Source organism: Castor canadensis, chromosome 3, assembly GCF_047511655.1.
Source record: "Castor canadensis chromosome 3, mCasCan1.hap1v2, whole genome shotgun sequence".
Classification (NCBI taxonomy): Eukaryota; Metazoa; Chordata; class Mammalia; order Rodentia; family Castoridae; genus Castor; species Castor canadensis.
In genome coordinates, this window is record NC_133388.1 from 162,361,528 (window position 1) to 162,382,090 (window position 20,563).

A 20,563-nucleotide genomic window follows, 5' to 3' on the forward strand; every position below is an offset into this window, starting at 1 on the left:
CCCTCCCCGCCCCACTTAAAGAGAGCAATGCATTCTTGCATTAGGTTGAAATATAATTCATATACCATTAATATATAGACTTTAGAGTTAAGCCAGTTTTTTCCTACTCCTTAAAATACTAGCTATATTACATGTGATACTCTAAAATTTCCCTTTTTTCTGTAAAATCTATAAGATTAGGAAACTTAGTTATAAATCTAGGTTTCCATTGACTTCAGTACTAGAGATTTTCTTCAAATTACAAGCTATAAAACAAACCAACTTGTGTGCAATGAAAGAAAACCCCAAATTACTAACCTTGGGAAGGAAATGAACTACAACAGTGCAAATAAAGCGATTCGTAGGGCATAGTATTGAAGTTATAAGGAGGTAAAAAATCCTTACTAATTACGATTTTCAAATTACTCATTCAAGAACAAATTTTTAGTCACTGTATCTGTGTTTGAGTTAAAATAGATCTTGCATGAAGATGTATGTAGTTTCAGGGCTATTGGTTTTTTTTCTAGATCATTGTTTCAGTTTTTTTAGAAAAACCATCTTACATGACTCCTTAGTAAAAGACCTTCCAATGCCGTTCTCCTCACAGCTGGATCTTTAGGGGAGGACTGAAAACGTGCACTTTGTTCTAACAACCAAAACGCACATGTGAACATTCCACCACAACTTCCTTGGCATATCTTGGATCCTTTTTTCTGTAAGCAGGAAGCTGTTGACAATTTTCCCTAGTATTTTCAGAATCTCAAAAGCCTCATTAACAACAAAAATCCCAACTTTCAGAGTACCGTGTTCTTTCTCACTGTTCCCAACGTCGCTAATTCTGAATGCTGCAAAATAAGATAGAAACCAAATTCCAAAGTATTCCGAGCTGCTTCAGAATCGGGTAGCAATTGCAAACGAGAAAAGTTAGCTGCACACTGCAAAGCAGTGCTGGAGGGTTACAGCCCAAACAATAACGAAGGAAGATTCCTGGAATTCAAGAGCGCATATTTGCCTCAAGCTGCACAACCCGTATCTCTAAATAATGCTTTGCTAGCAAGTGCTGGGCAAGAAAGACGATCATACTTTAACCTACTTCACAGAGCATGCATCCGAATTTAACCAAATTCCAGAGACGCTGCGTGAAATTCATGACTGGAAGCTGCTTCACATTCTTTGCGGGTACACCAGTAATTGCTCATGAAGACAAACTTGGAGGAGGTAAGAAGGGAAAACCACATGAGCGGTAAAAACCCCTAACTCTTGTATATAAAGCAAAGTAATTACCTCACACAGAAGAGCAGGATCTAACAGTCCATGCTCCACAGCCCCTGGGAAGCAGCAGCAACGGAGTCCCGCACCCACCAGATTCTCACAAGCCTTTGGCTCTGAGGACTCAGCCACAGACTCTGCCTCTAGCTGACGTCAAAGTCTCTGTCACATGGCCAGATGAAAGCCAAGAGAGCATTGGTTGTCGTAGCAACCACAGACCGGCTCTGAAATTATTTCAATAGGTCATCTGTCACTGTGGGGTGTGTGTGTGTGTGTGTGTGTACAGAGCACAATCATGGACAGCTCCTGACAACATCAGCTCCCAGAGTTGTGACTCAGTAGTGCCTACAACTTTCCTCTTTAAGGCTTTCGTGTCTTTCTTTATAGCTACTTACAGAAAAATGCATGCTAATCTGAAGTTCCCATTGGTCTCACTATTACCAGCATGAAGCATCTCTCTCTTTCTCTCTCTCCCTCTCTAAGAAAAAAAGAAAGTGAGGTAGTGAAGGTAGTTTTCTTAGCCAGTTAAATTTAATTGTAAGCAAGCAAATGAAGAAAACAGTGTTCAAGGGAAGTTGGAAGAAAACATACTTTAAAACTATATAAGAATACATGTCGATGTACTGAGACTATGCTAGCGATGGTGAGAAAACAGTTGACTAATCCTGATATCAAGTAGGACATGGAAAGCAGATTAGTCAAATTCAAGTTTTGTGAGCTGTAAAAATGTCTGTGCAGAAATGATGACCAAAACTTTTAGAATAGTGCTACTTTAAAATAAGCTTGTGGTTTCACCAAAAACTTTGCTTTGGGATCACCATGCTGGTACCAAGTCCTTTTCATCCCAAATCCTCCAATTCACACCCTTTGCTGGGGCTCAGTGTTGGGTAAATGCTTGAGTGCCTCACAAACACCAAGTTCAATAAAAGTTCAAAGCAGCAGGATAAAAGGATGGTTCCACCTGTTTTTTAACTTCAGCTTCTTTTTTTAAGTGACACTCTAGCTAACTTTTAGCTTGGCACACATGCTTATGGCCTAGTTAATTCACCTTCTTAATTAACAGGAAGCCAATTAAACGAAATTAAATGAAATCTACAGGAAGGTATTCTGAAGAAGACATTTAGAAAAAGGCAGATAGGAGGATCACATTCCAAGTCCAAGGCCGGCCCACGCAAAAGGGCAAGATCCTATCTAAAAAGTAACTAAAAGAGGTGGGGGCGTGACTCAAGTGGCAGAGTGTTTGCCTAGCAAGCTTGAGGCCTGAAGTTCAAACCCCAGCACTGAAGAAGGAAGGAAGGAAGGAAGAGAAAATGTGTGACTATTCAAAGAACAGGGGAGCTAAAAGGCAGGGAAAGAGAGTGATCTAAAAACCTTAAGTAGTACTGACTAGGGTTATCAATATATATTTGGGTGCTACAAAAATATAAATGGGAGCTAATCCAGTTGGGCACATTAGTGTCATTTACAGAATAAAATTTCTTCAGCAGAGTCAGAAGTTGCTTCTTTAATGATAAGACTAATGTCCAATCTTCTTGGCCATACATAAGGCTTCTTATTTCATCTTCCTTTACTTCAATCCTATCCTCAATTAAGAGAAAAGATAGGTTTTTATTAGAAAAGTTTTTTTTTTTTCTGGATGCCATTTGCTTTAACACTGCAAATGTAAAAATCAAACTATAAAGAACTCCCCTTTAATTTCAGATTAATGACAGTTGGGAATTCACTTGTTTGATTGAAGACAATAGAATCCACTGTCTATCCAAATTCGTCGGGAAGCCTCCTAAATGACAGATTTCAGAGCAGCCACAATTCACAAATTTGCATTTTTCATTGATAGTTCTGTTTTTCTGTTCAGAAGTACACATCATAGAAATGAGGGATGGGAAGAGGATGGAGGAAGTGTGCCATCTAGACCTCCAGGGCCTCAAGTTCTCTGACCTGCCTGATTTTTCACCTGTGTCTACCTGGTCAGCTCGCTCTCCTCCTTAAGCAACTTTAGCATCTAAGATAAAACTGCAGTACCACTGTCTTCCAGTAGGTGGTGTCCTCTGAAATAAGAAGTTCTTTTTCTAAAAACCCCTAAAATTCAGGACTTCAAATTGATTGATTTGAATTTTCAAATTCATTTGAATTTTCTATCACTTTAACTAACTATGCTTTCTTACACACTGACTTAGGCTGAAACTCATAGTAAGTTTAACCAATCAGTGGACTTACTTCAAAATGAAGAATGAGTACATGTAGCCCTGATTCTACAGCCTGCTTCCAACCTACCATCACTAACTTCCCTTTGTAAGCCATGCAGGCTTAGAGATTGCACTTACAATCAAGGAAGCTACCAGTCTCCTGCAGGGTTAAAACCATAATGCTCATCTCTTTGGAGCTCAAGTTTCTATCAATTTGGCCAATTAAACCAAACACAGCTGAAATTAATGTAGGAGGTGCATGAGTGCCTTCTCCAATGACAGCACACCGTATTGAAGACAGTATGTGTCATTTTATTTTTTAAATGCCAGGTCATTTTTTTAAAGGAAAAATGATTCATCTAATTTAAAAATACTCTGAATGGGTATTTTTGAATAAAATATCTCTCCACATTTTTCACTTGCTTTAGAAATGTCAAGTCTGCCTGCTATTAGTCTGACCACTTTACCAGAAATAACTAGTAAATGCCACTAAACAAACAGTCTGACTTGGGCTCACACACCTGAACTATTAGGTGACTTGGACCTGAGTAGACAACCCCAATCACCCTTTGCCAAAGTTTCTAGGTAGAGATGTTGCTGTCTCCTCTGTCTTGTCATTGGTGGGAAGGCTGTGGACCCATTCTTTGGAGCTCTCTGGCTCACATTTCATTTCTTTTATGGTGGGACTTTGGGCAAGTTACCAAAGTGCTCAAAGCCTCAGTGCCTAAGGTTGTAGTGAGGATTATAAAATGAATATATCCTATCTGACACACTGCCAGAGGGCATAGGGCTCAATGTGTGTGTCATTTCTTGTTTATCATTCTGACTCTGGTAAGTCTACGAATGCCTTCAGGGAATCTTACAACCCTATGGTTAACACAGAGACCACACATAATGAGTGTTTGATCGGTACTGAATGATGCAATTGTTGGGAAATAAATTCTGACTAATACAAATAAATGATTTCCTTTTCTTCCTACTAGCAGAAAAGAGAAAGGTTTTTCTTACCTTATCTCCAACCCCAAAAGACCAGTGAAGAAAAAAAGAGAAAACAAAAATGTTGAGTTGAGATAAAATCATTTAGCAATGGATTGGTCCAAGTAAATCACATTTATGCTTACTAATCATGCATGTTTATGATGAGTATACTTAAGTTATATGCTGATGGATTTTGTGGCTGTTGCTGTTGGTCTTAGATAATAATTTACTCTAACTGACATTAACTGAGTGCTTGCTACATGTGGAACATTGTTCTAAGTGCTGTGCACTTACTGAATCATTTCCTACAGCAAGCCTACAAGGTGGGTACTAGTCCACATTCTACAACTGAAGAAATTCAAACACAGATTGAGTAACTCGCCTATATAGTACACTGCAGGACCCAGATTTATATCCAGCAAGTCAATGTTCAAAAGTTTTGGAAAAAAATTATATTTGATATATTTTTAGGAGGATTTGGTTTTTTTGGTGATACTAGGGTTTGAACTCAGGGCTTTGTGTTTGCTAGGCAGGCGCTCTACCACTTGAGCCATACCTCCAGCCCTTTTTGCACTGGTTATTTTGGAAATAGGGTTTCACTTTTTGCCCTCTTATTTTATACTTCCTGCTGTCACTGGGATGACAGGCACACACCAGCTATTGGTTGAGATAGCTCATGAACTATTTGTGGGGGTTGGCCTCAAACCACAATCCTCCCAATCTGAGTCTTCTAAGTAACTAGTGTTATAGGGGTGAGCCACCGGGGCCCAGCAGATTATTTCTTATGTTTATTTTATACTTTAGAGTTGTATTCATTTTTAACTTCTCATGAGTGGGAGAAGGTCACCCTTTCTGCATGTGTGAATTCTAAATGTCTTAGTCTAACTTTGGCCTAAGAAGTTAATATGGCAAGAAAAAATATAATTACAAAGATTTAAACCAAGAAAAGCTGACAAAATAAAACTGACAATATCTTAAATAAAACTATGCCTAAATTATTATAGTCCCAGTAGATTCAAAAATTAAGTCAAAAGCATTCCATTATGTTGGCCTAGCATGTATTCAAACCAATATTCTCACTGAGATAACAATAACTGCTAGGTTTATTTTGTAAAAGGCATCAAAGAATACGAAAGGCAGCAGTAACTTTAAGTATCAAGACCTCAGTTAAAAGGTAAGCATATTGAGGGTCTTAGTCTCTTTGAGCTGCTATGACAAAATTCTATTAACTGGGTGGCTAATCAACAATAGAACTTTACGTCTCATAGATCTGGAGGCTAGGAAGTCCAAGACCAAGGTGCCAGAAGATTTGGTGTCTTGTAAAGACCTGTTTCTTGGCTAATAGATGGCTTCTTCCAGCTGTGTTCTCATATGGTGGAAGGAGCAGGGCAACTTTTTAGTACCTCTTTTATAAGGACACTGTTACATTCATAAGGGTTCTTCTTTCATGATTGAATCACTTCTGAAAATATCACCACTTGGGATTAGAAGTTCAACCTGTGAGTTTTGGAGAGACAAAGCATTTAGTCCATCGCATTGAGGCAATCCCAACATTTTTCAGTTTTCTCTTTAAATAGTTGGAATATTCTTGGGGGTGTGAGGCTTTTAGCATTCTCAGAGACTGAAGAGACAACAGTCGGGGTATGAATTTTAAAAGTACTCAGTACTTGAGGGACTGAGATCCTGGTTTAAATGAAAAAGGAATCACAGAGAGAATATCCCAACAGTGTACATTGTTTCCCTCTTGAAGCATCTGCCAGTTCACAAAAGGCATAAGATGAAAGGACAAGAAGTAAGGCATGAAAGTACAGCAAAGAGGTTAAATACAAAAAGGCATAATTCAGCAGTCTAACAGTATTGGGGAGATAAAAATTAGAGTTAGGATCCTGCAAGGAGTTGGAGTCTAGCAAATACCTTATGTTTTCAGGTCTCATAGATGAAAGATTAAATCCAAAAAGAAATGGAAGACAGGAAATAAAATGAGGCCTCACAAAAGCCAGAACTCATTCTAAAATAATTACAATCACTAATTTCATCAAAGTAATTGGCCCCTATTCTAATTATCTTCCAGAGAAAATGAGCCCTTTCTACAGTAAAGCCCTTTATAAAAGGTTCATACTATTTCCAAGTCAATCCAAAATCACTAACCAGGCCAGGAGATAAGTCTTAAAATCAATGACGATAATAGTAGACCACAGATAAACCCATAGGTAATTCATTTCCTATAGTTATCAGACAGGGACTTTAAGATGCATATAAAGGAAATAGATAACAGAATGAAGACTTCTACATACAAAAATAACTACATAAAAGGAACATATTAAAATTAAATAACTAAAAATAAGAACACTGCAGATGGGTTTTATAGCACAGAAGATGCATCAAAAGAGAAAATGGTGAAATGAGATACATCAGCAGACAATATCTAGACTGAATCATAATAAGAAATAAAGAATGGAAAGTACAGAAAAGAATGAGAGACATTTGAGACATGATGAAAAGACAGACAGGCATTTAGAAGAAGAGTAAGAAGGAGACAGAGTAGGGAAGAAGTAATATTTTAAGAAAATTGAGAAATTTCCAAAACTTACAAAAGAAACAAACAACAGATTTAAAATGTCCTGTATACTCCAAACAAGTAACTATGAAGAAAATCCACACATAGACACACCATGACCAACACACCAAAGCCTAAAGATAAAGACAAAATCTTAGAATCAGACAAAAACATAACATTAATTTTAAAGCAGAAACAAAAGACTTTTCAATGAAATTATTAAATCCCAAAGATAGTGGAACAATAAATGTTGAAGTTATCAAAGAAAATAAGTACCAATTTTGAATTTTACATGTAGAGGGAATGTCCTTTATAAGCAAAGATGGAGTGGCTTCTGTTCTCAGAAAAATGTATACTGTACAAACAAAAACAAGAGCAAAACCCACAAAGAATATGGCTTCAGACACCTGTAAGACTACAAAAAATGATCTAACACTGATACTATTGGAGTCCTAAAAGGAAAGAGGATAAAGCGTATGGCTAATTGAAGAAATGATGACTGAAAATTTCCCAAGTTTTGTAGCAATCAAAAACCTACAGATTCAAGAAGGTGAGAAAACTCCAAATAGGATCAACCTAAAGAAATTCATACTCAGACCCATCATAATTAAACTTCTGAAAGCTAAAGCCAAAAGAGGAATATTAAAAGCAGCCAAAGGGCTGTGACATCTTATTCATTAAAAAAAAAAAGGGACTAGCAGCAGATTTCTCATCACCAACTCAGGAGGCCATAAGGAAGTGGCATAGTTTTCAACTGCTGAAAGAAAATAATCCAGAATCCTATATTCAGCAAAAAAATATTCTTTAGGAATGACAATGAAATCAAGATGTTCTAAAATGAATTAATCACCTTCAGACCTACTATAGAAGAATAGTTAAAGCAGAAAAAAAAAAAAACATCAAAAGGAAACTTGGACCAGGCACAATGGCTCATACCTGTAATTTCAGCTTCTTGGAAGGCAGAGTTTAGGAAGATCATGTTTCAAGTCCAACCCAGGCAAAAAGTTAGCAAGATCCCTTCTCAACAAATAAGCCGGTGTGATGGTTAATGCCTGTAATCTCAGTTACAGGTGAGGCAATAGGTAGAATTGCAATCTGAGGTCAGCCCAACCAAGGCAAAAATTTGAGACCCTATCTGAAAAATAAACAAAAACAAAAAAGGGCTAGGGGTGTGGTTCAAGCAGTAGAGTACTTGCCTAGCAAATTCAAGGCCCAGTACCACCAAAAAAAAAAAAAAAAAAAAGGAAACTTGGAACATCACAAGCAAAGAGAGAACATGACAACAAAAATATAGGTAAATACAATAGAAGTTCTCTCTCTCTCTCTTAAGTTTTGTGAATTATGTTTGACATTTGAAATAACAATTATAACACTCTACTGCTATTCTAATATATGTAGAGGAAGTATTTAAGATAATTATAAAGTATAAAGACAATGAAAGGGAAGTAGTTTCCTTCACTTACTAAAATGATGTCACCAATCTAGTAAAATGTGATAAATTATGACTGTACAATGCAATACTAGAGCAACCAGTAAAAAGGCTGTATTGAGATACACTCAAAATCAGTATAGATAAATCAAAATGAATTCTAAAAAATATTCAGGTAACTCACAAAAAAGCCAGAAAACAAAACAAGTAAAAAACAGAGAGAACAAACAGAAACAAAACAAAAAAATTTTGGCAAATTTAATCCCTATCTCATAAATAAACAACATTAAATATAAATGGTCTAAATATTTCACTTAAAAGACAGAGTTTGCCTGACTGCATTTTTTTAAATAACCCATAAATACACTGTCTACAAGAAACTCACTTCAAATATAATTGTTGAAGCAGGTTGAAAGATTTATGTTTGAAGAATGAAAAAAGATATATCCTGCAAACATTAAGCAAAGGAAAGCAGAAGTGGCCATATAAATGTCACCAAGTACACACTGAAATCTAATTTAAATTATCAGACACAGGGACATTACAGAATAATAATTCACTGAGAAGACAGCAATTCTAAATTTGTATGTGCTGAACAGCAGCACTGAAAAATACTTGAGTGAAAAAAAACTTACAGAACAGTGAGGAGAAATAGACAAGTCCACATTTATTGGAGACTTCAGTGTCTCTCTCTCTTAGTAATTGGTGGCAAATCTAGATAGAACATCATCCAGGACATAGAAGAACTCAACACCATCAACTAACAGTATCTAATTGACATTTACAGAATAACCCATTTAACAAAATCAGAATGTACATTCTTTTCAAGCATCTGTGAAACACATACAACAAAAACCATATCCTGTGCCATAAAGCTAACCTCAACAAATTTAAATTATGCAAAGAAGGTTCTCTGACCAACATGGGATCAAACTTAAAATCAATAATGGAAATATAACTGGAAAAAACATCATCAAATACTTGGAAATAAAAAATACACTTTTAAAATAATCCATAAGTTACATAGAAAGTCTTAAGGAAAATACATTTTAAAAACTCAACTGAATGAAAATCTAAAATATCAAAATGTGTTGAACTTAGCTGAAAAGGAAGCTTATAGGACTAAATGCACACATTTGAGAAAATTCTCAAATCAATAATCTATTCTCCAATATGAAGAACAGCAAGATGAATCAGATATAGACAGAAGGAAGGAAATAATAAAGAAAAGAACAGGAATCAATGAAACTGCAAATAAATCAATAGAGAAAAGTTAAGGAAACCATGAAGTAGTTATTTGAAGCATTCATAAAATTGACAAGGCTCTATCAAGATGAGAAAAATTAGATCAACACACATTACCATCATCAGGAATGAAGCAGGATCTATCAATACAAATTCCTTACTATCAAAAGGATAATAGAGAATACTATGAACAACTTTATACCTATAAAATTGATGACTTAAGCAAAATAGACCAAATTTCTTCAAAAAAAAAAATCTACATGAAATAAATACTTTAAACAATCCTATAAAGGCCCCTATTGCCTTCAACACGGCTCACGTTTACAGCAGAGGTTTTATGCTAGGCAAGGCAATTTGAGAAGATCAGAAGTTACCACTACTACCTAGTCCCCAGAGCAATTACTCAGAAATTATTCCCAGAGAGAGAAGCAGTCCATGAGAACAGAGAATGTTGAAGATCTTCTTGTGATGATTAATCTTAATTGTCAGCTGGGTTGGATTGAGAAATGCCTCAGAGATTAGTAAAGCACACCTCTGGGGTGCCTGTGATGGCATTTACAGAAATGATTAAATCGTGAGGGCTCTTACTCACTGAATAGAGTGATCTCTTGATGTATTCATAACATGATGGCATTTTAGGGAAGTGGTAAAAGGTAGGCAGTAGGGCCCAGTTGCAGGAAGTAGGTCACTAGGGACAAGTCTTTGAAGGCTATATCTTGCCCTGGCTCCTTCCTATATTACTTTTTCTCTGCTTCATGTCTACCATGATAGGAACTTCTTTATTACACCATGTCCTCCCTGCCATGATGGAATGACATACATGAATGAAACCATGAACCGAAATAAATAAGTCTTCCTCTTAAGTTGTTTCAGTCAGACATTTTTTCACAGTGACAAAAAAGTAATCAATACCCTCCTCAAAGGCAATGACTTTGTTTAAAAGAGTATGAACATATTCAAGTTTAACGGTGCTCCCAAAAACAATGGGAATTTGGGGGGGGAGCAGTTAAAAGAAGGCCGATTACTATATGAGAGCAAAAGCCAGTCTATAGATAAGATAGTTTATTAGAGAGAACAAGAGAAGAGATAGCTAAAAAACCTTCCTGGGATTAGAACAAGTTCAAATGTTAGTCTCCAAAACTGCACTTAATGAATTTAATTGAATCAGACTTTGGAATGATTCATGTTCCACAGCATTGTAAGAAATAGTAGAGCAATTAGTCAAAAATTAATAGAGCCTAACAGCTTGGTGTGGTACCAAGTGAAGGAGCAGTATAAAAGTCAGGGGAAAGAAATGATCAAAGAAAGCCCTGCTAACACAATCATCCCAGCATGACTGTGGCTATGACCAAGGTGGTAAGGTCATGCCCTCTGAAGACAAATAACAGAGGCTTATCAATGTGGGTGAAAAGATCTTAGAAAATAGTTTAACCAAGTCACTAAAGAAATAAACAAGCAATGACAACAGGAACAAGCCCCAGAGAGGAGAGAAGGATAATTTGTATCCAAAATTGCTATGTTATATTACCCTAAAGGTCTAGCTTCCAACCAAAAGAAAAGAAAGTGTCAGAAACCACCTGAGAAGACCAAGATGTCAAATTTGACAAAAATACTGAAGCAGCTATTATAGATATGTTCAAAGAACTAAAGAAAATCATAACTGTGACAACAATTACTTATCAAACAGAAAATTTCAGTAAAGAGAGAAATTATGTAAAAGAACCAAATGAAAATTTAAATTTCACTATAGGAAATTAACAGTAGATTTGAACTGGCAGAAGAAAAAATCAGTAAAATTGAAGTCATATTAGTAGATATTATGTAATCCAAAGAACAGAAAGAAAAAGAATGCGGGAAAATGAGCAGAATCACAGAGAACTATGGCACATCATAAAGTATACAAACATATACACTTATGCACAGACTTCCCAAATTTAAAGAAAAGATTTACTCTGTACATTCAAGAGGTTCAATGAAGGCCAAATAGAATGAACACAAAAAGATCCAGACACATCATAGTAAAAATACTGAAAGTCAAAGATAAAAGAAAATCTTGAAAGTAGCAAAGAAAAATGGCTCATCACAGGTAAGTGAACCTTAATAAAACTAACAACTGACCTCTCACCAGAAACAATGGAGTCCAGAAGGCAGAGGGAGGACAGGTCCAAAGGGAGGAAAGAACACTGTCAACCAAGAATCATCTGTTCAGCAAAACATCTTTCAAAAATGAAGACAGAATAAAGATATCACTAGATAAAGTAAAACAGAGAGAACAGAGTGAAAATAAACCTATCTCACAAGAAATACTATTGAAGTTCTTCATGCTGAAAGCAAGTGACCTTAGCTGGTAATTTAAATTACTTTTTAAAAAGAGCAACAAAAAAAGTAATTATGTAATTATAAAAGACATCTTAAACGTGTATTTGTTCTCCTTGTTTCTCTTAACTTATTAAAAAGTAATTGTATAAAACTATATACATATATGTGTATATATATATACACACACATACATAATTGGATTATTAGGGCCATAGCAAATACAATTGTAAAACACTCAATAATAACAACATAAAGAAAAAGGGTAGGAGCAAAGCTACATTAGAATAAGGAAATAATTCCATGTGATAATTTGAATCTTTAAAGATAAATGAAGAGAACCAGAGATGGTACATACACGGAGACACAAAGATATTAAATAATTTGTCCAAGGTCACGAAGCCAAAGAATTTTGAGACTCACTCAACACCTGTTAAAAGGCTTTGGGTCCTTCTTTAAAATGACCCAAGTGGAGCTGCCAGGGTGCTTGCCTAGCAAGTAGGAGGCCCTGAGTTCAAACTCCAGTACCACCACCAAAAGAAAAAAAAATGGAAATAGCAAAGTAACATAAAGTCATGCTCATGAAAGCAAAATAGTGCATTGAACTATATATACAAACTATAAAAAAGCAGACAACAAAACCTACCTACCACACTGTCATCACTCAAGGTCATAAATTGTGAGGACACAGTCACTGAAACAATAGTAAGAATAGCACCCTTGTTTTCTGCTTTATGGTGTACTTAGCACTTTCACAATTTTATTCCACTTAATTTGGAGTTAATAAATAAAATCATTGAATTTCTAAAAAAAAAAATCCCTGTTAATCCATGATTTAGGGTCACTGGAAAAAGAAGGGCATAGTAAAACCAAAGAGAGTAAAAGAAAGGAAATAATAAAAGAAATAAATAATTAATAATTAATTAATTAATAGAATTAACAGGTCCCAGAAGAGTGATCAAGAAAAAAAGAGAAGTTTCAAATTATTGATATCTGTAATAAAAAAAAGTGAGGACATCATTGCAGATACTACAGATAAAAAGGAATAGATAAAAAATAAATTTCACAACCTCTTAGAATAGAATGCACTTAAGTTGTCAGTCCATCTTGTCTTCCTTTCAGTGGAGGAATCCCTTCCATACTATCTCTGACAGGGAGTATGCACCTGGTCCTTGAACACCTAGAAACAGTGTTACAAAATGCCAGGTGGAAATATTAAGTAATCATGTATGAAAATAGAAAAATGAGACATGTTGAAACTATTCTAGGAATGGGGGAGAGGAAGAAGAAAGGAGAATGATGGAGGGGTGAATTCAACTATGCTATATTGTAAGAACTTTTGTAAATGTCACAATGTATCCCCAGTATAACAATAACATGATAATACAAAAATAAAAATTAAATTAAAAAAAAAGTTAGGTCATCCAGTTGTGGGAATGTTCTGTTTGAAAGTCCTCCTTTAAAATGACCCAAATGGAACTGGCAGAGTAGCTCAAGTGGTACAGTGCTTGCCAAGCAAGTAAGAGACCGTGAGTTCAAACCCCAGTACCACCACCAAAAAATAAAAGCTTAAACATGACCCAAATGTCCTCTCTCTAAAACTTTGCTATCAGATGTAAGTGTATCTTATGCTACAAAGAGTAAAATGAATCCTTATGTTCACATGACTGACCTTCAAAGGCCTAAAGAAGCAGCTATTATGTTTGTGGTAGCAGTTTCCAGTTATCACTTAAAACCCATTTTCTCTTTCTTCCTTAGAAATAGAACCTGTTGCTTGGAAATCACTGCCCAGAATAAAGATATTTCCCAGCATCCCTTGCAGGTCTGTGGCTTTGTGATTAAGGACAGACCAATAGGATGCCATGTGGTAGCTTCCAGAATCTTCTTTGAAAACAAATGAGCAAAAAAATTTGTCTGAGTCCTTTGCCCCTTTTCTTCTTATTCAATCCTTTACCACCATACTTCTCGGAAGCATGGAAGTGAATACCACCAATGAGGACCATGAGGAAATGTACCCTAAAGGTGGCTGATAGAGCCGTAAGGTGGCAGAAGCCTAGATTAGTAAAGATTTTCTGGGGAAAAGTGCCACACATGCCTTGTTAGTTCTCTCTGGACTTGCACATGAGAGACAGAGACAAAGTTTGATTTCATTTAAAGCAGAATTATTATATATTGAACTTATTCCTATCTGTTAGAGTGACAGTGGAAAATACTGGAAGCATTACGGAGGTAAAATGGCACATGCTAAATCAGCTATGGAAGTTTATGCAATTCCCAGGAGCCCTTCAAGAAGAAAATAGGATGACGTGTATTCAAAAGCATTGTAAAAGAAATACTGCAAAACAACTCTGACTTTCTCCACATAATTAAATTAGAAACCTATTTGGTAATATTCATGCACAGACTCTAAAACAAAGTCTTCCAGGAGTCTGAGGAGTCATGTCGCTAATGACAAGGGAAAAAGACGCCCAAATCACTTAAGGAATAAAAATGGCCTCTCCTTTTATCTTCCTTGCCTTTTCATAGATTGGATAAGAGGAATGAATTCTTTTCGCAGAGAAAGAGAATTCCTTACAGGAAAGTAAAGATTTTGTTTTGTAGGAAAATGGTCTATAAATCACCTCTTTAATTTCCTATGCAAAAAGAAAGCTGCAAAATACCATTTTCCATCAGCAACATCCAGCACAAGCTATAATAAGATCTTTGTTTTTGCTCTTTTTAAAAGATTATTTTTAGGGTGGTCTCTTTTGCTGTCAGAATGATACTGTTGCACATTTATGCATCTAACTTTTTCAAATCATTAACAATTCTAATACTTCTGAAAGATAAGGAAGTAGTCTGAAAAGAGTGAAGAATCCAGATTCCCGTGTTGACAGTGCAGCTCTTATAGACAAGAACAGAGAAGCAATCCTGACATTGATCTCTAGTCCACAGTCATATATTCTGTTGAGTTTTTGTACAAACAGGTGGCACCAAGGACTCTTGCTGTGTTACAATGGAAAAAGGATGAACTTTAGAGTCAGATTTAAAGGCAGACTCCTCAAATTCATCTCTATGACTTTGGGCAATTTACTCAAGTTTTCTCAGCTTTGATTTTCATAAATATAAAATGGAAGTGCTAGTAATTACCTTCGGAGCAGTTACACAGTGTGATGCTCAAATTTAATTTAATATAGTGTGACCTGGGAAAGTTTGAAAGACATCTGCTCTCTGAAGTTAGAAAGAACAATTAAGAAATGCACTAATTAGGGTCTAGTTTACCCAACATTTGTTTTCTGAAAAATGGATTCACTTAGAAATGTGATTTTCTGTTTCCACTGAATTCCTTAGTCAGTGAATTATAAGAGTTCATAATATCAGAAGATATATAACCTTATATTTATATTTCCATAGCTTGCATTTCCATTTAATAACATTTAATGAGCTAAAACTATAGCCTAGCATCTTTTAGCCTACTAAATTATTCTTTATAAAAGGGGAAATAGGATATTAATCTGTTGGTTTGTTCATATTAGCTTCTCTTCTAAAGAAGTCATTCCTAAACAAAGCACACACCACACACACTAATACCTAGTTATTTTTTTAATGCAAAGACTTTTCTATAATAACTCTTACGTAGATTCATGTAAAACAAGTGTTTTAACATTATAATAGGTGTGAATCTAGCTTAGATAAAAATCAATGTATAAATCTCAATGTAGCAAAATAATTAGGACAATTAAAGCCTAACTACCACCCCGATGAAAATTACAGAAAACTCAATTTCAGAAAAAAAATGATTTATTATAACTTTTCAGAACGTCATTTGAATAAAGGAGGTAGATATCAATATTGTAATTCTTTGTGTGTGGTACTAGGGTTTGAACTCAGGGCCTGTGTTTTCTAGGCAGGCACTCTGGCACTTGAGCCATGTCTCCAGTGCATCAATATTTTTCAAATAGTCAAGTTACTGATTTCAGTTATTCTGTTTGGGCAATATAATACATGAAGAGTCCCCTCTGCCTCCACCCTAATCCCTGTAACCTGTGACTATGTTATTGTCCATATCAAAGGGGAATTAAGGTTGCCAATTAGTTGACTTTAAAATAGGAAGAAACTTGGGGGGTCATGGCTCAAGGGATAGAGTGCCTGTCTAGCAAGTGCAAGGCCCTTGATAATACTGAGTTCAAACCTCAGTATTATCATAAATAAATGTTTTCTAATTTAAAAATAAGTAAATAAATAAAAACAAAATAGGGAGATTCTTCTGGACTACCCAGTCTTGGCCCAATATTGCTGACTTTTAAGATGATGGGAGGGTATATTTTTGGCCATGAGCCAAAAATGAGAGCAGCCTAAAGAGCCTGTGAAAGGAAAGGGAATAGATTCTCTTTTAGAATCTACAGGTGAACAGAAACCTTGGCTACATCTTGAGTTTAGCACAGTGAAATCCATTTCAGACTTTGACCTCTAGACTTATAAGATAAAAAATTACTGTTGTCAAGTGATGATTTGTTACAACAGCCATAGGAAATGAATAGAAGCAATGAACCATGTTCTGAGCAAGACTTTATGGAGGAAATGAAGAAGAGGAAAGGGAGAGAGTAACTATGTCAAGAGAAATACAGCAAAGTGCTCTGGGACCCCAGAGGAGGGAGATATCTGCTGAAAAACCCACTGCAGTGACTCCCTGGTAGACCTCCCCAAAGGAAAAAGGCTGCCTCAGTGCCTGACAGTTCTTGTCAAATCCTCTGATTTTAGATTTTCTACCTACAATAGGACTCAAGTTACAACAACGTTTTCAAGAACTGGCCTTGTTGTGTCTGAGATCAAAGACTATGCTAAACAACAAGCAAGAAAAGAAACCAAGGAACTATACAGCTGTCTTTTTATCATGTCTACGATAGATCTGACCCAACACTGCAGGAAAGAGTTTGTGCTCAGACTGGATTGGATAGTAAATATCCAAAGCTATCCTGAGGGTCTGTCCTATCAAACCTGCCTTGAGGTCATGTTAATTTCCTGCACTCTTATCTGTGGGAGCCACAACATTTTCTTTTTATATGAAACCTTGTCAACCAAAGAACCAAAATCTAAAATTCTCTCTGAAGAGGTTCGTTCAAGGGCACTGGTGGAAACTCAGGGATTATTTAATGTCAGCTACTCACTACCATCTACAAAACAATCTGTGACAGCTCATCACCAAAGCTTTGATTTTTTTTTCCATGCAAAATGAGATGTTCAATTACTGAGTTTTCCATAATGCAAAGTCTTGACATCCTCTAGTTCAGTCTTGATATCAATAATTTTGTCAAAAAGAAGCAAGAGCCCTGAGAGACTAGATCCATTTGTGCCGGAGCTAGGAGGGACTGAAAAAATATTTTTCCAGAGAAAGAAGACTTGACATTAATCTTTTCTCTAAGCAATTTGTCTCAAGAATTTAATCATAAAATCCTCAGTGACTAGTAAAGACAGTTGAAACACAATGGGAGCAGATGCAGCAGGGTGGAGGGCAGGTATCATAGGAAGAGAATTAGCAAATCAAGATGAAAGGAAATTTTCTTTTCTCCCTCTTTTTTATTTATTATTGTAGTACTGGGGGTACATTGTGACATTTGCAAAAGTTTTTACAATATAACATAGTTGAGTTCACCCCCTCTTATCATTCTCCTTTATACCCCTCCCCCCATTCCTGGAACAGTTTCAACAGGTCTCATTTTTCCATTTAGATACATGAGTACACAATAGTTCTACCACATTCACCCTCCTCACCCTATATCCTCCCACTAGTACCAACCCCCCAGACAGGACCTGTTTTGCCTTCCTGTTCTCTGTTATTGGAAAAAAAATGACATTTTTTATTTGTTTAAGCTAGCTATGCAGGAGTTTCATTGTGACATTTCCATGTATAGATGTATTATAACCCAAATTGGTTCATTCCCTCCATTTTTCTCCTTTCTACTTGAGTCCCCTCCTTATGGTGATTTCAACAGGTTTAAAATTATGGAACACTTCACAAACTTGCGTGCCATCCTTGTGCAAGCACTGAAAGGAAGATTTCTGACCCCTCAGGGCTGTCTACTTGGGAATGAGGAAGAATGGAACCTTCTAAAAGAATAAGGGGCTTGGAGTTTGATTCCTACCAGCTTAAGTTGCCAGTTTTAGTCTCTGAGATCCCAGGGCCTCTCTGGTTTTTAGAATTCCTCTTTAGATTCTCTGAACCATGCTGATAGCTTTTCTTTTTGAAGACACCGTAAGTGAATGTTCTATTATTTGAAAGCAAATGAGCTCTAATACAATGAGCACATCTTAGTGTTTTGCAGAATTAATGCCAGTGCCTCCTTAAACCAAAGAAAGACCTTGGATATTATGTAGCTCAGTGCACTTATTCATTTAAAAGTCTTTAATGAGTGTTAGGGCACTGTGCGAGGCTGTGTATAAAAACTGTGAGCAAGAATGACACAAACCTTGACCTCATGGAATTTTGCAGTTCCTGAATAATTTTAACATTACAAAACAATAACTGACTAGTGATAGTCCAGGATGACCAAACTCAGTCTGGGGTTTCATAGAAGGGCTCCTTGATGACCTGACCCTTGAATGAAGAATAAAGAGAGGGAATGAACCAGTTGAGGAGTTGGGAAAAGTGTTGAGCAGAGAAAATCGTGTGTATAAAATCTCAAGAGAAGAGATATAGCTTGGCATGTTAAGGAAACTGGAAAATAGGATGGCAGGATGCTAAGAGCAAAAGTATGCTGTGAACTGGAGAATGATGGGGCAGCTTAGTGTGCACTTTGAGGAAGCAACTGAGCTATCAGCTTAAAGACACACAGCTAGTTGTAGGGGCAGATTGGAACCTAGGTCATCTAATTCCAAGACCAATTAAAGAAATTTAAACAATGCTTTCTAAAATTTCTTTTTTTGATTTATAAAGATAATATGTTCTCATTATAGAGCAAAATCTATGTTCTATTGACACAAAGACCACTATGGAAATGGCACCCAGGTAGCTCAATACACAGCTTGCATGAGTACATGGAGGACTTGCCTGACATCACACAGTAACTCTCAGAAAGCAGACTGTCCTCAGAAGTGTGGCATCTTAGGCCTTCTCTTATAAGGTTGGTACACCTTATGCCACAGAAAAGTCCCAGGATTATTGTGAAAATCTGTCCATGTACACAAGGGAACTCCTTCCCCTAATACTGTTCCTTATGTGTTACCTACTTGCCCACTGTATATTGAAAATATACAATCTGAATAGCCTATGTTTATTAAAGAAATAGAGTCAATAGCTTATATCTTTCTAAAATAGAAAGCACAGACTACATGGATTCACTAGTGAATTCTATCAATTTAAGGCAATAAGATGGAGCAAAGATAGTCTTCAACAAGTTATATCAATCCTCTACAAGCCCTTTTTTTTAAGAGTACAGAAGCAGAAGAAATACTCCTTAACCTGTTCTATGAGGCTAGCATTATCCTAAAACAAGCTCATTACAAGAAAACTATAGACCAGTATCTTTTAAAATAGTTACAAAAATGCTCAATAAAATATTAGCAAATCCAATCCAATAATGTATAAGAGAATTATACACTACAACCAAGTGGATTTATTGACAAATGTGGTCCAACATTTAAAAACCAATTAATGCAGTTCACCACATCAAAAAATTAAAAAAGAAAATTCACATGAACATATCAAAAATGTAAGAAAAGCATTTGACAAAATCTAACTCCTACTCATGATCAAAAACTCTCAGTAAGCAAGAAATAGAAAGGAACTTCCTTAACTTGATAAAGAATATTTGCAAAAAAAAAAAACCAAAACTATAGTTGGTATCATATCTACTGAAAGAAAGAAATAAAACTGTTTGCAGATGTCATGATCTTCTATATAGAATATACAAAAGAATTAGCAAAAAAATTTCTGGAACTAACAAGCAGTTATAGCAAGGTTGCCAATTACAAGGTTAAAATACAAATGTCAATTGCTTCCCTATATTCTATCAATGAACAAATAGAATTTGAAATTAAAAAACACAATACCATTTACATTGGCACCCCCAAAGTGAAATATAAACATAAATATAACAAAATAATATAAAATATAAATATGTAAAATATATCTTGTATAAAGAATAAATATAAATCTAACAAATATGTACAAGACATATGAGGAAAACTATAAAGTTCTAATGAATGAAATCAAAGAACGGAAAAAACAGAGAGATAGATGTTTCATTTTCATGTATAAAAGACTCTCTTCTTCCCAATTTGGTTTATATAATTCAATCAAAACCCCAGAAAGTTCTTTAGCAAATATTAACAAACTGATTGTGAGGTGTATATAACGAGGTAATAGACCTGGAATAGTCAGCACAATACTGAAGAACAAAGTTGGAAGACTGACACAACCTGACGTCAAGATTTAATATAAAGCTACAGTACCTAAGACAGCGTGGTATTGATGAAAGAATAAATATGTAGATCAACAGAACACCATAGGGAGCTCACAAATGGACACAAATAAATATAGTCCACTGATTATTGACAAGGGAAAAAGGCAATAAAATGGAGCAAAGATAGTCTTCAACAAATGGTGTTGGTGCTGGGGATATAGCT

The 20,563-nt window shown here is 35.8% G+C and overlaps 1 protein-coding gene across 2 annotated transcripts in view; it reads right to left on the bottom strand.

Moving 5' to 3' along the window:
• The window catches only part of Ncald (neurocalcin delta), a 380,673-nt gene that overhangs the window by 89,929 nt on the left and 270,181 nt on the right, over positions 1-20,563 (bottom strand). Inside the window, exon 1 of one of the 2 annotated variants that reach the window (XM_074068947.1) lies at positions 1,264-1,419. The exons of the other annotated variant lie outside the window; for it this stretch is intronic. The gene's annotated coding sequence lies outside the window, so the exon portion shown is untranslated. Of the gene's footprint in view, positions 1-1,263; positions 1,420-20,563 lie in introns of those variants that run through there. 2 annotated transcript variants of the gene reach the window in all.